Source organism: Triticum dicoccoides, chromosome 4A (assembly GCF_002162155.2).
Source record: "Triticum dicoccoides isolate Atlit2015 ecotype Zavitan chromosome 4A, WEW_v2.0, whole genome shotgun sequence".
Classification (NCBI taxonomy): Eukaryota; Viridiplantae; Streptophyta; class Magnoliopsida; order Poales; family Poaceae; genus Triticum; species Triticum dicoccoides.
In genome coordinates this window covers 308,344,402-308,351,750 of record NC_041386.1, presented here as the reverse complement: position 1 = coordinate 308,351,750, position 7,349 = coordinate 308,344,402, and positions in this window count along the sequence as shown.

The window sequence follows — 7,349 nt, the reverse complement described above, 5'->3', positions numbered from 1 at the left end:
CTACTGGGAGAAGCTGCCCCCTAGAAAATTGGCAAATCAAAATCAGGAAATTTAGAAGAACTACCAAAGGGTGGAACTCTAATGAGGAAGCTAATCTTAGAAGATACAAAAGGCTTCTCCTCCTTGAGTTTGATTCTCTAGATATTAATGCACAAACCACTGACTTCTCTGAGGCTGAGACTAATAGATTAAACTTGGTCCATGGGGAGCTCAAGAAAATTTGGCTTCAAGAAGAAATCAAACCCAAACAAAGGTCTAGAGATAGGAATATTAAGGAGGGTGATAGAAATACTGCTTACTTCCATGCAGTAGCTAACCAGAGGAGGAGGAAAACCCTCATTCACTCCCTTGATGGCCCTAATGGCCCTGTTACTAAAGTAGATGAGATGCTGAAAGTGGCTAGTGACTTCTACAAAGACCTGTTTAAGAAAGAAAACCCTTCTGGGTTCTCTCTACAAAACATTTTTTCTCTGCTTCTGAAAAAGTCTCTCCTGTTGAAAATGAGCTGCTAGAAACCCCTTTTTCGGAGACAGAGGTGAAGGAATCCATTTTTAGCTCTTATCCTGATGGGGCTCCTGGTCCTGATGGGATTCCCTTCTTGTTTTACTAGCATTTTTGGGACTTGGTGAAAAATGATCTTTTAAATCTTTTCCAAGCCTTTCATAGAGGAGAGTTGGATCCAACAACTTACTCATGGGGGGTCTGTTGGGGTCAAGTTAAATAACTGTGAAAGTGATTTTTTCCTTGCTGGTAAAGGCCTTAGGCAAGGTGACCCCATCTCCCCGCTTTTGTTTAATTTAGTAGTGGACGTTCTTACTAAAATGCTGAGCAAGGCTGCTGATCATAGTCTGATTGCAGGGCTCTGTCCTCAGGTCTACCCTGGTGGCATCATCTGCCTTCAATATGCAGATAATACCATCCTTTTCTTAGACAATGACTCCACACATGCTAGCAATCTAAAAACTGTTCTAACATGGTTTGAACAAGTCTCATGCATGAGAATCAACTACTCTAAAAGTGAACTCATCCCTATCAACATGGATGATCAGGAGTTAGCTGACTTCCTCTCTATTCTAGTCTGTAATAAAGGTAACTTCCCCATTACGTACCTAGGTATCCCTCTCCACTATGATAAACTGAGGAGAGAGGATATCCAACCCCTTCTGGATAAAATCATTAAAAGGATTGCTGGGTGGAGGGGCAAACTTCTCTCTTACAGAGGTAGATTGATCCTCATACAAGCCTGTTTAGCTAGCATTCCAATGTATCTCCTCTCCTTCTTCAAGTTCCCTAAATGGGCAGTGAACCTCATCAATTCTCAGATGTCTCATTGCTTGTGGAATGATTTTGAGGGAAATAGGAAGCTACACCTTGCTAATTGGGCCCTAGTCTCTATGAAAAAAGATTTTGGAGGCCTAGGCATACCTAACCTCCAAGAAATTAACATCGGTCTTCTAGGGTCTTGGATTAAAAGATTCTATGAGGAAGACATGAAACCCTGGAAGCTTCTTATTGCCCATAAATACCTAGGAAATAAACCTAATATTTTTGTCCCATCCTCCAACCCTAAGACCTCTAGATTCTGGAAAGGATTAAAATCTATTATGCATGCTGTGAAATTTGGCTACAGATGGAACATAGGGGATGGGAGCAGAACCAGGTTCTGGGAAGATACTTGGTTTGGCACATCCCCCCTAGCAGTCCAATTTTGGCCTATTTATTCTGTCCGCAATGAGCTTAACAAAAGTGTCAATGAAGTTTGGGACGGTCAATGCCTAAAACTCTCTTTTAGAAGGAATTTTAGTGATAGTCTCATGGAACAATGGTTCCAGTTGGAGGAAATTGCCAAAAGCATTACCTTTGCTGCCGAGCCGAATGCCCTGATTTGGCAGTTGGACAATAAGGGGAAGTATTCCTCCAGCTCCCTCTATCATGTTATCAACTTTAGAGGGGTTCAGCCCGTGTTTATCCCTGCTGTCTGGAAATTTAGAGTTCCCCCTAAAATTCATGTATTTCTCTGGCTTCTCTCCAAAAAAAATTGATGACTAGGGATAACCTTAGGAAGAGACACATCATCAAACCCCTTGATTGTGTTTACTGCTTGGAACAAGAGTCTTGTTCTCACCTATTTTTTGAATGTATAGTTGCTAAACATCTCTGGGCCCACATTGAGGAATATTTCTCTAGTCAGATTGGCTCATCCTTCGAATTTGTCGCCAGATTCTGGATTGGTACCAAAAAGTGCTCAGTTTTAAACACTGTTAGCTCAGCTGTCCTTTGGTGCCTCTGAAAATATAGAAATGCAATGATTTTCAGTAACACCTCCTGGATTTCCATTCCGTAGGTCTTGAGGTTGATCAGGAACATGGTGAGGAACTGGGCGATTCTCTCCTCCGGATCGGACAAGGACAAGTTGATGAGCTCCGTGGAAACCCTAACAAGATCCCTCCAGAAACTGTTGGCGATCATTTGTGGCTGAATAAGGCTCGACCTGCTTTGGGGATGGACCCGTGGGCTCGTCTCAAGATCTCTAATGAAGATGATGGGCACCTAGCACCGAAAAAGAGGGACATCCACCATGCTACGCCTTCCAGCCCGGTGTCTCCGCTTGCTTACTGGTCACCGCAGGCTGACACGGCCCCTCGGCTGAAGACCATGAAGGCTTCGCTGGACCCTCCTTGTGTCATTTGAGTGCTCTATCTGCTCTGCCTTTGGCACCGCTCGGGTGATTTGTATTATTCAGAGAACTTGTTCATCCACCCCCCCTAGTTTGTAGCTTTTTCTACCTTTGCTTTCGAACTGCTCTTTGAGCTGCTGTATCAGAATATGTTGTGGTTTCATTCTCAGCAATGGAACCGGGGAGATGCTCCCTGTTTTTCTAAAAAAAAAAAAATTATATGTTATTATATATTATTTTTATTGTCATCATATATTTAATAGATACTTACATATGTAAGAAAACAATATCCCACATCTTATTAACTTATAAAAATAATTTCTTAACAAATAAAATCCTGGATTGTTTTGGCACGAAAATCCTAGTGATTGTGTACAAAAGCTTGGTAAGATTTAAGGACGAATGTAATAATATCACTTATTATTTAAATATATTTATAACAAAATGCTCAGCCCCTTTTTATTTTTTGATAACATTGTTGGCCCAACCCAACATTATAATTAGAATCATCCCAGCAAAATCGTGTATTTCAAGAAAGTGCAAATGGGCTGTAATTTTTTAGGAAATAAAATAAACGGGCCGCATGGATGCTACATTATTTGTTCACCCAGCCCAGCTAATGGCTGTAATTGAAAAAAAAGATCAAATTGACTGTAAATTCTACCGCGCAAAAAAAGACAGTAAATTCTAAAAAAATGGGTTGAATACGTGCCACATTTTTGGAGGCTGAAATGTGGGCCAATAGGTCGAAGCCAATGCAAGTCGTTGTCAATTTCATCAACAAATGATTCTGACATGTTGGCCATTGGATTTACATCCAACGACCGGCATCCATCTTCAATCTCTCGGCTTCTTCCTCCAGCGCCGCCGGGACCACCTCCCGCCTCCTGCTGCTAGCAGCTCTGCTTAGCACGCTTCGCTATGAAGCGCTACTCCACCGTTGGCCAGGCCATCCCTCCACCCCTCCACACCTCCTGTTCTTCTCCACCGACTGCCAAACCACACCGCACTAGAACCAGTTAACCCTCGTACACCTCTCTGTCTGCGACTCTACTCCCACGTCTTCCCATCTTCGGCTCGTTGCTGTCCGGGGCCTTGCCGTCGTCCACCACCTTGGATGCGCTCGGCGTGGCGTGGTCAACGAATGACACCATCAGAAGTAGACTGTGCATGGAGAGGTTGACAGCTGGGTCCACGGCCGCACACAAGGAAATGCCTCCTTATTACGCGCAAAATAATGATTCCTCCACCTGACATCTGGGACCCACGGGAAGGGCCTCTGTATTTCGCGAAATAAAGTGCCCCCCACTGACATGTCGGACCCACCAGCTATCTTCGCACTCAAGGAAGTGCCTCCTTATTACGCACAAAAAAATGAATATTCCCCCTGCCAGCTGGAACCCAGCATAGTGGGAGGCTGACTTGTGGGCCTACCAAGTTGACAGGGACGGAGGGCTTTGTTAACTTAGTCAATATGAACGATTCTAGCTCCTGTTACCGTACGATGTTCATCCAACGGCCGTAGTGCTTCTTCAACCTCTGGTCTTCTTGCTCCAGCTGCCCAAACCAGCGTCGGTCGTGCCGCATGCTCCTGCCTCCCGTGGCCGGCTGTGATGTCGCGGAGGCCTCACCGCCCCCTACTACTCCCACCGCTGGCCAGGCCATCCCTCTACTCACCCACACCCCCTGTTATTCTGCGGCGACAGCAGCCTCACACCGCATCCGAACCAGTGAACCCTCGTACTCCTCTTCGCGTGGGCATCCACTGCTGCATATTCCCCGGCTCCGAGTCGTCCCCTTCCTAGTCCTCGCCATCGTCCACCACCCTGGTGCTCTCGGCACAGCGTAGTCAACATGGTCAACGACCGACTTCCATCGGAAGAGTACTGTACATGGAGAGGCTGACAGCTGGGTCCACGGCAGCCGCAAGGAAGTGCCTCCTTATTATGCGGAAAATAATTATTCCTCCACCTGACAGCAGGGACCCACCGGACGGGCCACCAGTATTTTGTGAAAAAAATCATTTCCCCCTAACTACTGGGACCCACCGGACAGGCCACCGTATTTCGCGAAAAAAATTCCCCCCGCTATCAGCTCGGACCCACCGGAAGTGCCTCCTTATTACGCACAAAAAAATGAATACTCCCTCGGCTAGCTGGGACCCACCTTGCTGGGAGGCTGACTTGTGGGCCTACTAAGTTGACGGGGATGAAGGGCTTTGTCAACTTAGTCAATATGAACGATTCTAGCTCCAGTGACCGTACGATGTCCATCCAATGCCGTAGTGCTTCTTCAACCTCTGGTCTTCTTGCTCGAGCCGCCCAAAGCAGTGCCGGTCGTGCCGCATGCTCCTGCCTCCCGTGGCCGGCTGTGCTGCCGCAGAGGCCTCACTGCCCCCTACTATTCCCACCGCTGGCCAGGCCCTGCGGCGACGGCAGCCTCACACCGCAGCCGAACTAGTGAACCCTCGTAGTCCTCTCCGTGCGGGCTTCCACTGCCGCGTCGTCCTCTTCCTAGGCCTCGCCGTCGTCCACCGCCGTGGTGCTCTCCACGCGGCGTGGTCAACGTGGTCAAGGAACGACTTCCATCGGAAGAGTACTGTACATGGAGAGGCTGACAGCTGGGTCCACGGCCACAGCCCAGTTTTGTTGTGATTTGCCAAGTAAGTCGCTTTGTCAGGCCTGTTGGGCTGCAAATCTTTCAATACGAGGAGAGCTTTCATTCGGCTGGCCGAGAAAATGGCCCATCAGTAATGAGAAATGGGTTGTACATTTTTAAAACACATCAAACCGGCAATTAGTTTCAAATATCTTTTTTTTTTCATTTCAAGATTTTAAATTACATTAATTTTTATGCGTGGAGAATTTGTTGGTCGAAATTTCAGGATTAAAAATAGTTCGGACCGCACCGAAATATGCAAAATTTCGTATAATTTTTTAACCATTGCCACAATATGGGCTGTAATGCTAACAAAAAGAATATGGGCTCCAAAAAAACCTTAAGAATTAGCAAATGGGCTGTAAATTATTAGAAATAACGGCAGATGGGTTGTATGGTGTTTTCCACACATTTGAGGCTTACCTAAAAAAAGGTTGACGCACAAGCACTGACTGTTGGATGTCCATCCAACGGCCGTCGTGCTTCTTCAATCTCTGCTCTTCCTGCTCCAGCCGCTCAAACAAGCACCGGCGGGACTGCCTGCTCCCTCCTCCTCGCGGCCGGCTGTGCTGCCGTGCAGGCCTCACCGCCCAACCGTACTCCCATCGCTGGCCTAGCCATCCCTCTACTCACCCACACCTGCTGTTATTCTCCGGCGACGGCAGACGAACCAGTAAACCCTCGTACAATCGTACTCCCCTCCGCCTGGGAAACAACTAGCGAGTCTTCCCTGCCTCCGTGTCGTCCCCTTCCTAGGCCTCGCCATCGTCCACCGCCCTGGTGCTCTCGGCGCGGCGTGGTCAACGTGGTCAAGGAACGACTTCCATCGGACGTGGACTGTACGTGGAGAGGCTGACAGATGGGTCCACGACCGCAGCAAGGAAGTGCCTCCTTATTACGCGGAAAATAATGATTCCTCCACCTGACAGCTAGGACCCACCGGACGAGGCACTGTAATTCATGAAAAAAAATGTTTCCCCCAGACTGCTGGGACCCACCAGCTACATCTTCGCACGCAAGGAAGTGCGTCCGGGTAAAAAAATGATTTGCCCCCTGACTGCTCGGACCGACCAGCTACATCTTCGTAGGCAAGGAAGTGCCTGATAGTCGGGACCCACCTGGTCGAAGCATACGTATGTTTTCATTCTGGTCGCGAACGTGTACGTACATATATACTGGTCGATGTAGAGGCACGCACGTGTCATAGTAGAGGCGCGCACGTAGCATGTACACGTACGTACAGCGGCCAGGGTGCAAGAAAGAAAATACAGCCACGTAAGTGTACATACGGGTGGGGTCTCGAACGCCTACTCGTGCATACGCATGGCCAGAGCTCGTGTACATGGCTGGGTCGGAACGGAGAAACAACGGCGTCGTCGTGTTCATGGGGAGGCAATGGAATGTGTCGTGTTCATGGGGAGGCAACGGAATCTGTCGTGTTCATCAGGAGGGCTTGGACGGAACAGGCGATGGAAACGAGGCCTGACGTACCGCAAAACGGAGGAAACGGCCTTGTGTTCGACCGGCCACGTTCAAAACGGGATCCTGTTCATCAGGAGGGGTCTGGCGTACCGCATAACGGAGGAAACGGACCTCCTACGGTCAAAACGGGGGTCCTGTTGATCGGGAGGGGTGTGGCGTACCGCAAAACGGACAAAACGGACTTGTGTTGGAGCACTACGGTCGAAACGGGGGTCCTGTTCATCGGGAGGGGTGTGGCGTACCTCAAAACGGGACTCCGCGGGATACTGTTCATCTCCACCGTCGACCTCCTCCAGCCTCCACGGGCTCCTGTTCATCCAGCCTCCACGGGCTCCTGTTCATCCAGCCTCCACCGCGCGCTACTCCACCGACTACTGTTCAACCACCCCTCCACCGTCTACTGTTCATCCAGCCCTCCACACCACGGGGTCCTGTTCAACCACCCCTCCACGGGCACCCCTCCACCGTCTACTGTTCATCCAGCCCTCCACACTACGGGGTCCTGTTCAACCACCCCTCCACCGTCTACTGT